At 36.1% G+C, this 12196-nt stretch overlaps 1 protein-coding gene across 1 annotated transcript in view; it reads left to right on the top strand.

Moving 5' to 3' along the window:
• Positions 1–12196, top strand: part of LOC145681645 (uncharacterized) — a 238749-nt gene that overhangs the window by 160459 nt on the left and 66094 nt on the right. The window lies entirely within an intron of this gene.

The raw sequence follows: 12196 nt of genomic DNA, 5'->3' as shown, positions 1-12196 counted from the left end.
GTTATAATTTTCCCTTTAACAGTCTACTTTGTGAATTTGTTATATCTTCCACTTATCAATTTCCTGTACGAGATGAGAATAACGGTTTCTGCGCAAGATAGAAAGAAAAAAATAAATTCTTCTCATAAGGATTCAGCTCACGTAAGAAATAATGAATAAGTTTAATAATAAGAGCAAAGGAGTGATAAACTAACTCAGCAATAATAATTGTAAGTATAAATATAAACAAAAAACAAAAAATAAACATTTAATTCCATCATCGTTAGAATAAGATCAATATAGTGAATCACACGATAGTGTGAACATACCAAACCAAACAAAAGTGTGAACAAAGTCCTGTTAGAAAAATATTCCATAAATGTGACACATTTTTTTTAATGTTTCTACCATTTAGACAGCCCCACTTTGTTTACCTTCTGGCGGCACCATTAATTGTGTACAAACGAAAATTACGCCTGCATATTTCTGTACAAACGATGTACAAACGATTACGACAATTTGTGATTGAATTGGACATGATGGACGGGGTACCATTTAGACAGACCCCACATTAATTTCTTTCTTGCGTCGCCTCTAATTGTGTACAAAAAAAAATTTTGCCTGCACATTTCTGTACAAACGACGTACATAGGATTGCGACAATTTGTGATTGAATTGGACATGGTCGGGGGCTACCACTTAGACAGCCCCCACTTTGTTTTCGTTCTGGCGGCGCCTTTAATTGTGTACAAACAAACATTTCGCCTGCTCATTTCTGTACAAACGAAGTACAAACGCTTGCGACAATTTGTGATTCAATTGGACATGGTGGAGGGGTTATACTTAGAAAGCACCCTACTTTGCTTTCGTTCTGGCGGCGTCTCTAATTGTCTACAAACAAACATTTCGCCTGCACATTTCTGTACAAACGAAGTACAGATGATTACGACAATTTGTGATTCAATTGGACATGGTGGGTGGTCTACCAATCAGACAGCCTCCACTTTGTTTTCGTTCTGGCGGCGCCCCTAATTTTGTTCAAACAAACATTTCGCCTGCACATTTCTGTACAAATGATGCACAAACGAATGCGACAATTTGTGATTGAATTGGACATGGTGGGGGGCTACCACTTAGACAGCCCCCATTTTTTTCTGTTCTGGCGGCGCCCTTAATTGTGTGCAAACAAAAGTTTTGCCTGTACATTTCTCTACAAACGAAGTACATGCGATTGCGACAATTTGTGACTGAATAGGACATGTTGGTGGGGGACAGCCACTTAGACAGCCCCCACTTTGTTTTCGTGCTGGCGGCGCCCCTAATTGTCTACAAACGAAAATTTTACCTGCACATTTCTGTACAAATGACGTACATAGGATTGCGAAAACTTGTGATTGAATTAGGCATGGTAGGAGGCTTCCATGTAGACTGCCCTCCCACTTTGTTTTCGTTCTGGCTGCGCCCCTAATTGTGTACAAATAAACTTTACGCCTGCACATTTCTGTACAAACGAAGTACAAACGATTGCGAAAATTTGTGCTTGAATTGGACATGGTGGGGGGTACCACTTAGACATCCCCCAATTTTTTCTGTTCTGGCGGCGCCCCTAATTGTGTACAAACATACATTTCGCCTGCTCATTTCTGTACAAACAAAGTCCAAACGATTGCGACAATTTGTGATTCAATTGGACATGATGGGGGGGGGCTAACACTTAGACAGCCTCCCAATTTGTTTTCGTTTGCGGCGTCCCTAAGTTTGATCAAACAAACATTTCGCCTGCACATTTCTGTACAAATGATGCACAAACGAATGCGACAATTTGTGATTCAATTGGAAATGGTGGGGGTATACCACTTAGACAGCCCCATTTTTTTCTGTTCTGGCGGCATACCTAATTGCGTACAAACGAAAATTTCGCCTGCACATTTCTGTACAAACGAAGTACAAATGATTGCAACAATTTGTGATTGAATAGGACATGTTGGTGGGGGGGCTAACACTTAGACAGCCCCCAATTTTTTTCATTCTGGCGGCGCCCCTAATTGCGTGGGAGCATACATTTCGCCTGCACATTTCTGTACAAACGGAGTACAAACTATTGCGACAATTTGTGATTCAATTGGACATGGTGGGGGGGCTACCACTTAGACAGCCCCATTTTTTTCTGTTCTGGCGGCGCCCCTAATTGTATACAAACGAAAATTTCGCCTGCACATTTCTGTACAAACGAAGTACAAACGATTGCGATAATTTGTGATTGAATAGGACATGTTGGTGGGGGGCTACCAGTTAGACAGCCCCCAATTTGTTTTCGTTCTGGCGGCGCCCCTAATAGTGTACAAACGAAAATTTGGCCTGTACATTTCTGTACAAATAATGTACAAACGATTGCGATAATTTGTGACTCAATTGGACATGGTGGGGGGAGCTACCACTTAGACAGCCCCCCACTTTGTTTTCGTTCTGGCGGCGCCCCTAAGTTTGTTCAAACAAACATTTTGCCTGCATACTTCTGTACTAACGATGAACAAACGAATGCGACAACTTTTGATTGCATTGGACATGTTGGTGGGGGCTACCACTTAGACAGCCCCCAATTTGTTTTCGTTCTGGCGGCGCCCCTAATTGCGTGCGAACATACATTTTGCCTGCACATTTCTGTACAAACGAAGTACAAACAATTGCGACAATTTGTGATTCAATTGGACCTGGGTGGGGGGCTACCACTTAGACAGCCCCCATTTTTTCTGTTCTGGCGACGCCCCTAATTGTGTACAAACGAAAATTTCGCTTGCACATTTCTGTTCAAACGAAGTACAAACGATTGCGATAATTTGTGATTGAATAGGACATGTTGGTGGGGGGCTAACAGTTAGACACTCCCCAATTTGTTTTCGTTCTTGCGGCGCCCCTAATAGTGTACAAACGAAAATTTGGCTTGCACATTTCTGTACAAACAATGTACAAACGATTGCGGCAATCTGTGATTCAATTGACCATGGTAGGGGCTACCATTTAGGGGAACTCCCTCGAGAAGAATTACTCTACTTATTTATTGCAAAAAGCAGAATTTAAAAATTCGCATTCGTTCAAAGTTATCGTTGGAAGTAACAGCCGTTTGTATGTACGTACTAATAGCGATAAGTTGCACTACGCGATCCCAATTAATACTTCATATACCCGCGCCACACACACACTAGCATATGTACACACGAAAGTATACCTGGTAGTATCCACATGCTTACGCCGGAAACTAGAAACAAACACACACACACACACACACACACACAGAGAGAGAGAGAGAGAGAGAGAGAATATCTTGTTGTACCTTTATACTGAATGCACCATTACTCACAAAATCAGTTAAAAAAGAAAAAGGAAAAGAGTTGTAAATGAACTCTCAAAGATTGGTACCACTGCTGCGTGTCACACATGAGATTGTTCCATAATGATTGATTCGTAATATGATGTATATGGGTTTCTTAATGGTAGTATAACAAAATGCCTTCAAATTGACCACTAAATAAAAAGTGAAATTTATTTTTCAAATTTTGTAAAATCGAAGTCGGTGGGCATTATGGGAACAGTCTACAATAACAATATATGCAAATAAATATTAATATACTTCACGTTTTCCAGTGGGTGCAAGAAAGCTTCGAATTGTGTTTGTTCTGCTAATGATTAGCTGATGTAAATATATATATATATATATATATATATATATATATATATATATATATATATATATATATATTTATATATATATATATACATATATATAATATTAACACTTCCGGTGAACTTATCTTATTATATATTAACGGTGCTAACCTAACAGGAAGCCTTATAATAAGGATTTAAAAACGGCTGAAAGACAAATGAAAAACGTCACAAACAAATAGCATTTGTTTGTATTTTCTGTTGCATCTGATCAGATTTTATACGTATATAATTATTTTACATTACAGTATATTTTTGAACAACTTGACTTTCATTAACATTACATTATGATCATTATATTTTATAAGTACCAATGTTGCATAAAGCCTTACAATAAGATAAAAAGAGTGAAAAAAACATTACTAACAAAGAGTATTTTTGAGATAAACATATTACATTTATTATATTTGAAAAGTACTTACTTAACATGAATCCTTACAAAGAAAAATCTTCGTATCTTGTCGATTAAATTATATATATATATATATATATATATATATATATATATATATATATATATATATATATATATATATATAATATGTGATTCGGGTCTAAAACTGTCAGTGTCACTTTTTTGCAAATAATTAGATGTTCGTCAAATTTTAACTCTTATAAATGGATATTTTCTTTTGCAAGAAAAGCAAATGTTAACATGAATACTATATATACTCCAAACTACTTCATGTTGACATTGGCCCTTTTAGTCCCAAGTCGCAGACACATAAAGTATCTGAACTTACATTGAAAAATTCTGGCTACTTTAATCTGTTTTGAAATTCTTCCAACTTATATCGGACATAAGTTTATTATCATTTTTGCTTAACTTTGCAAATGCCAAATTCAATTGACGTTTGCTTCAAACTGCTTACGTGGTTTGCAAATTAAAATTGAGCCAAGCCACGAAGGTAGTTCTCTAAAGGTCTTTGAGCATACTCTTGTACAATAGTACGTACTCGACCTGCAGTTACTCTATTTTTTCTGCCGGTGACCAATACTTGTCTAGCAACTTCTATTAATTTGATCAACAGAGTGCTCCTTTCACTGTGTATATTCGACGATAACCGTTTGCGATAAGATAAAATTCGTTGCGCTATATAATTTTATGATAAAATTACGCGCATCTCTTTATTTTATTTCATAGTTTTACCATATTCACTTTTTAATATTCGGCGACAGTTGCCACCGAAATTCATAGTTATAAACATAATAATAATAATAATAACATAATTACAATATCAATTACGTAAACAATTTCTTCGAATAAAGAGAAAAATAACTGTCACGCTGGGATTCGAACCTGAGTCACTGAAATAGCAGTTCTCTGCTTTCACACTTGATACAAAGACAAGAAAATAAACTAATAGCTATGTTACATAAACATGGCATACACTATTTCTACACGTGTTGATGCAATTCAAGGAATGCTTAAATAATGTCTGCCGGCTTTTCTTCTTTAGAAATTAGAAGTTACGTTGAGGAAGAATTGCAGTAATATAAATTAGGACCAGTTACAAACAATGAGGTAGCCTCATCTTGAAGAACGCTTTGCGATATTTTCCTCACTTGTTTTTGAGTTAAAGAAGGAAACCTGGAGTAAGTCATTGTGACACTTATAAGTAACGTCTCCTTATACGAGTATTAGTATGAGTATTTTGTGTATAGTCTTACATGCAATGCTTTTAAGTAGCTAATAGTTTAGGCAGAAGATGAAGTGACGTGGTTGGTAAGTGTTTAGCGCATTGAACTTATATTCGGCGAACCCGCGTTCAAATCCCGGTCAGGTTCTAACTTTTTCAAATGTTTCTATTTCAATTTCAGTACATACTCAGTGTGACAAGCAAGTTTTCTCTCCTCCAGAAAGAAAAAAAATTGGAATGAGGAGAATTGGAGAAGGTCTCTCAATGAAGGCAATCATTTACTAACTTATTTCCAGCAGTTGTTCTAGATTTGATATTTTCGTCTACTTTCAAGCATTTTCTGATTCATGTGTGATCAATGTTTTTTACTTCTTTGAAAATACAATATATAGTAAAATAATACATTACATACACAACAATATTGAGATTAACATATGATGTTTATTGGACAACACGCTCTGAACCAGAGATGTTCATCTCAGAATGGAGAAATGTTTCGTGCGTCATCTACTCATAATTTTACTTGCATAAAGACTGAATTCAGTGCTATCAACTGTTGTTAGTGCCGAGAAAAGTTACGTGTAAATTGGGTTGCATCTGTCCAGGCGTTCTCACAACTGCAAATTACCTGGACCCCAAGCTATGGAATTAGAGCACTTTGGGGGGAGAAACTTTTGTGGTTTGGTGTACATAGATTTTCCTAACACGAGTAACACTATCTGTTATTGATCTAAAATATTCCAAGTAATTTTCCTCTTTCTTTTTCTTTCTTTCATTCATTTTATTTCTTACTCCCGAATTTTGCACCACATTACTTCGACAGCCAGGGCCGTTGCCCCGCTCACCCGAACCATGACACGGCACTGATCAATACCTACCTGCAACACTTTTCTCTGTTCACATGAATCGTAACTGGGGTGTCGTAATAAGTTTGACTAACACTGTATACAGATCCTCATGTACGTTCTTTCAACAAAAATCAGGTGATGTCCACTGAATATTTTAAATTTAATATGCATTTTTATATTTCTCATGCTTTTCAGGCTATATCTCAGGCTTTTTTGAAGTGAGGCCCTTTTATCTCGGGGTCTTTTGACTCGGGGCCCCTTTTGACGAAGAGCCCTTTCACTCGGGCCCTTATGACCGGGGCGTTTTTGACTCGGGCTCTTTTGTCGCGGGGCCCTTTTGACTCGCGCTTTTACGACCGGGGTCCTTTTGACTCGGGCTTTTTTGTCGCGAGGTCCTTTTGACCAGGGCTTTTTTGACGCGGGGCCCTTTTGACGTGGGGCCCTTTTGACTGAAGCCCTTATGACCGGGGCCCTTTGGACGCGGGGCCGTTTTCACTCGGGCCTTTTTGTCGCGGGGCTCTTTTGACGCGGGGTCCTTTTGACTCGCGCTTTTACGACCGGGGTCCTTTTGACTCGGGCTTTTTTGTCGCGAGGTCCTTTTGACCCGGGCTTTTTTGACGCGGGGCCCTTTTGACGTGGGGCCCTTTTGACTGAAGCCCTTATGACCGGGGCCCTTTGGACGCGGGGCCGTTTTGACTCGGGCCTTTTTGTCTCCGCCTTTTTGTCCGGGCCCTTCTGACGTGCCACCGAAAATAATGTGGGCTAACTACACCAACTCTCTTATGTAGTATATTTTGTCCTTTGAAGCAACGAAAAATACGAGAAAATCAGTTCGATTAAAAGATAATTGAAAACTTTTAAATCTGTAGATTCCAGTAAAGGAAAAAAAAAACATGAAGGTCAGGCAGTGAAATTTCCACAAGACATAACACAAAACGTGTAAAAAGCATGGAAAACAGAAAAACTGTTATTTGATAAGATGCGCACACACACATCAATCACAAGCTGCATGTTGTGATGCATGTTTCCGTGTACCCGTGTGTGCATCTCTATTTACGTTATATGTTGCATAAATTGTATTAGCAGACCTAATAATTTTTTGTAAATGACGACACTCAGCGCGCGCTATGAAATCACTATGTAAAATTTGATTTACAACGGTTAAGGCATTTCGGAGGAGTATCCGTTCCAATGAACTGCTAAGTTGATTAATGGAAATCTTCACTTGTTACCCTCCCTCTGCTTTGTAAAATGTGTTTAAAAAACTATGTGAAAAGAAAAATTGAACGCCTAAAAACAGTGAAAAGGAGTAAATCTCCTATTATTTTAGTCACATTTTTTTTTTTTTAAATTTTGAAGCTCTGATCGTATCCGAAAGACCATAAACTAATATTATTTGACAAGGGAAGAATTCCTATGCTGGAAAGCGATCAGACCTTAATATTGGCTACTTTATAAATGAAATTAGATATTGACGAAGATTTTATAGAATTACTTTCCAGCAAAGGAAATAGAATACCTTACTTACCTTATTTTATAATACTGCGAAATAAGACACACATTAATTTGAAAATGGACACGAATTTAATGACACCTGAATGAAATTAGCTTCAAACAAGCGATATTAATATTACTACAATTGTTACTATTATTATTAGTAAGGAAATAATTCAGTTTTCGGATGAGGACAATTTCTAAAGAATGCACGAATGTAACAAATGTGTATATCACTCAACTCATCTTAACAAAAGAAAGCGATCGGTACCAGAACATATCGCCTTGATCGGTACAACAGTTTTGCTAGATTCCTTGATTTTTACACTATTTCCCCTTTGAGTAGATTAATCTGGTTTATCAAACGAAGTGCATTTTCATATAGCACCAACATTTACGTTCTTGAAGTTTTAATAAGTTCATTTAAACGGTTGAGGGACTTACATTTCTCATACATTCCATTGCAAAGAAGGGTCAAATATAAAACCACACGAAAATGCATGTTCTCTTCTAACAAATAATACATACATTTGTCAACTTGGGTGGAATGAAAATGTTTGAAAGTAGAATTCAAAGAGAAGAACGCTATTATTCTATTTTAATTTAGAGCTGGTTTAGAAACAGGGTTGTTTTGTTTAAAAAAATGTTTAAAACAAACGATTAAAACATGTTTTAAATAATTAAGTTTGTTTAAAAGAAAATTTATATTAGTTTTAAACATTTGTTACAAACAAGATATTTTTAAGAATTGTTCTATTTTTAAGATACAAACAAACTATTTTTAAGTTAGTACAAAACGAAGTGTACTTCAAACACTACTTATCAAAAATATATTATTTTAAAATAATTTTATTAGAATCAATGGTCAGAAATGTCAGTAATCCAATTGTGCAACTAAATTATCAACCGCCTCCATCAAACGCACGCTTAGCCCCTAAGGAAATAATTAGGAAACTTTCAGAAGCAATAACTCAAAATGAATTTGTTTTATGGCTAGAGTAACCGCACAAGTGTATTTCTGGTAAACGCTTAGAATTACATGTAACATCACTACCTTTGCGTTTGAAATTTAGAATACCGATCAAAATTACCGCCATGATGCTTGATAGCATCACCTGATGTGTCAGACCACTTACAAGTTTCATTATCCTCCCTCAACCCGTTTTCAACGTACAAGTTTGGTGAGGACATTTGTTTCACCATGTATACTGATAGATTGTGTAAAATCTACATAGTAGGTTGATTTTAAAATTTATGTAAAACGCCTTTTATAATTAAGAAAGTACTTATGAGAGTCACGGGCAAAAGAGTGTAATAAAAGGGGATCATGATATGAAATAAGTTGAGAATTACTAATGTATACTGAAACATTCTTTACTCAACACAGTGTAGTTTGAACCAGGATAAAATCGGTTGCTAGCAGTGGTGATATCCACCTGGTTTAGCTGGTTCGATAGAACCCGACAACAGTACATTTTGATTAACTACCTTTCCTTTTAGAAATTCTCTAAGCTAAAGGGTAAAACAAATGATTCACCGTAACAAAGTATAAGCGTTTTATTTCCTAATGTCAAATGATGAGAAATCAAGAATCAGAACTGGGATCACACGAGTGTAGCGGTGAGGGTTATTTATATTTGAAACGCATATCTATCATTATTAATAATTGTCGATTCATTGTTGGATTAAGATCTTTCCAATACTTTTTGACACCCATCTATCCTGGATAATTCGTTTCCAAGATATTCGTGGTGCTACCTAATTCCGTCAGATGACTTTGTATTAGATGGTGTGTAGGTCCGTTCTTATCAGTTGTGGTATACAGTAAAAAATTTGCTTTTGTCTACCTTGTACAGTTTGTGTCCTGAGAGAGATATCTATTCATCTACTTATCCATCTACCATCTCTCTCCTTCTCTCTCTCACTGTATATATATATATATATATACCGATCCAGTAGTTAAAAAATTAGAATAACATCACTGGCTGCAAGTAAAGAGCAAAAAGTCTTAACAAATGAGTTATTACACGATTTTGAAATATGTGTTTAAAATCATGTTTTAAACTGTTCAAAAAATGTTAAAACTTGTTTTTAAAATATGCGTAAAACATGTCGAACATTTTTTTATGTTTTAAATACACGTTCTTTTTTCTTAAAAAAAACTTTTTTCCAACCCTGATTAGTAATTGGAATGTTAGGTTCATTCCTTTGTTTAGCATTTCGTTAGGGCTTGTGATACAATACCAGAAAAAGTATCTCCTTTACTGCTGTAACCCCAATAGGTCGTACGCAGTAATTTGATAACGCTACAAACGTCTCTAGATATTCAACCAAACTTATACGTAACATTTTCATCAGCCAGTAAAGTTGAAGTTTGAGTTAACGTATAAAATTCATTTGTTTTTTTAGTATTTATTTACTATTAGACGTGTACTGTTCAATGAACACCACAAATCAATTATTTAGTACTCGTAGCATACACAGAGTATTATCAGACAACATACTCCATGAGAGAAAAAAACGAAAGTAAACTGACGATATGTAAACTAAATAATAGTTAATATCATCACAAATATCAAATTACAAGAACACATTTTGATATGTTATGTTTATATCAGGCAGGTAAAAGAATGTGAATTTGATAAATGATGACGCTTCAAATAAACATTAAGAATTAAATAATACAATTAGAATAATATTTAACTAAACACTAATAGTTGGTGAGGTAAATGAAAAAGCGGTAATCCAACCAGTTTATCATAATACCATCATGCCCCAACTTCTTTACGTATAGATGACATGCTAGACAGTAGTTATAAACTCACGTTTGGGTCAATATATCTGGTGATCAAGAGATAGTGATTGTGTTTGCTCGAACATCCCCGAAAATTATAAAAGTTGGAGTGTGGTGGACCTTTTCTTTCAGAAGGTCCATAACATCATTCACTTTTTTTTTCTAGGGAGGGCTCAGTGGTAGAGCGTTCAAATCCGGTGCTTGGGGTCCCCAGTTCGATTCCAGCTCGCACCGTGTGGACTTTGTAGTGGACAAACACCGTGCTCGTGTGTTTTCTCGGGGTTCTCCCGTTTCCTCCCACTGTTTTCATTCCACCATTTCTCTCATCATCACCGTCTCCTTTAGCCTAACAGGCATATACGTGGGACGTAAAGCTGAAAGATTTCATTTCATTTTTTCACTTTTTTGTATGTACAAGTGTTCCTGAATAGTGGCTAACTTTGTTGTCGGTGGAGTGATATTTTTTTTCTTTTTATGCATTTACAAGAATGTACGGAAACTACAGTTGCCCAGTACGTACGAACCAGACTAAGACACACACACATAAAAAGAATGTTTAAGAAGAGACCAAGATACACAGAAAATATATATTTTTGCTTCCAAATTAATATGCAGGTTTGCTAACTAAAACACAAAATTACCAGGAAATAATATAGAAAATTACACTTTTGAAGTAGCTGTATGCTGGAATGACATAACTTGGAGAGTTCAAAAGTTCTCTTGTGAATACTATTGCATGCAGTGAGTGTGCAGAAACATCCACATCTATGGTACTACTGGCAACGCAAATATATCAAAGACAGAAAGTTGAAGTTTTTCATTTTAATCCCACTTTATGGCTTCATATCTCAGCAGGGAATAGCACTAAAACCATTGCTTAAGCCACAATTAAATTTAATATTTAATTTTATTAGTAGAAATTTAGTATTTTTGTTTTAGAATTTTAGTATTTAGTCAATAAACTATTGCAAAACAATCAGGGCTAATATTACATGGAGGAAAAGTGAGGACATGGTAAAAACGCTAAGTAATCACGTGCTTGACGATGCTTGTAGCAGGGAAAAAATAATATTTGAATATGTTTCATGCTAAATCTCAAAAACTAAGCATGGTTGATCGATTGGGTTTGCTTTCATTTGTGTCCAGTTGTGCAAACTATTACGAGTGCCGTTTGTTTTCTCTTTCTAAATCCATGGTAATTTTCAAGCCTATATGGAGTAGGCGTTAGGCCCCCTTTTCACTCACGAAACCCATCGTCGAAGTGAATCGTACTATTAAGGCACTTAACGTATCGGAAAAGTGCCAATGAAATCCAATCCCAGTTACAGAAGTTAATATATTCAAAAGGTTGCGTTATATAGCATTGTTAGGTGTAACCGCTATGCTTTGACCCTTTTATGATGCATATTTTAACCTAATCTATATTTTTGAACGTTTCGATAGAATTTAAAGAATACAAAATAATCCCTACTTTTCTCTCCTTCCACAGCAAGCGTATCCCACATTACAACCTCCTCCTTTATTTAGAATTGTTTTTAGATATTTTCCACTTAGGTACCTGAGTTCAAGAAGGAAATGATGAGCATCTCAACTAATTATCATATGGATCCTTGTATTTCATGTAGTCTTCGATGAAATGAATTCAACTACCTAACGGAAATGTCCAACTTCTTAGTCCAATTGGTTAATAGGGGGTACTATGACGTAGAGTACCAGGA

The sequence above is a fragment of the Thermobia domestica genome, chromosome 3, assembly GCF_964235325.1.
Source record: "Thermobia domestica chromosome 3, izTheDome1.hap1.1, whole genome shotgun sequence".
Classification (NCBI taxonomy): domain Eukaryota; kingdom Metazoa; phylum Arthropoda; class Insecta; order Zygentoma; family Lepismatidae; genus Thermobia; species Thermobia domestica.
This window is presented reverse-complemented; position numbering and strand designations above follow the sequence as displayed.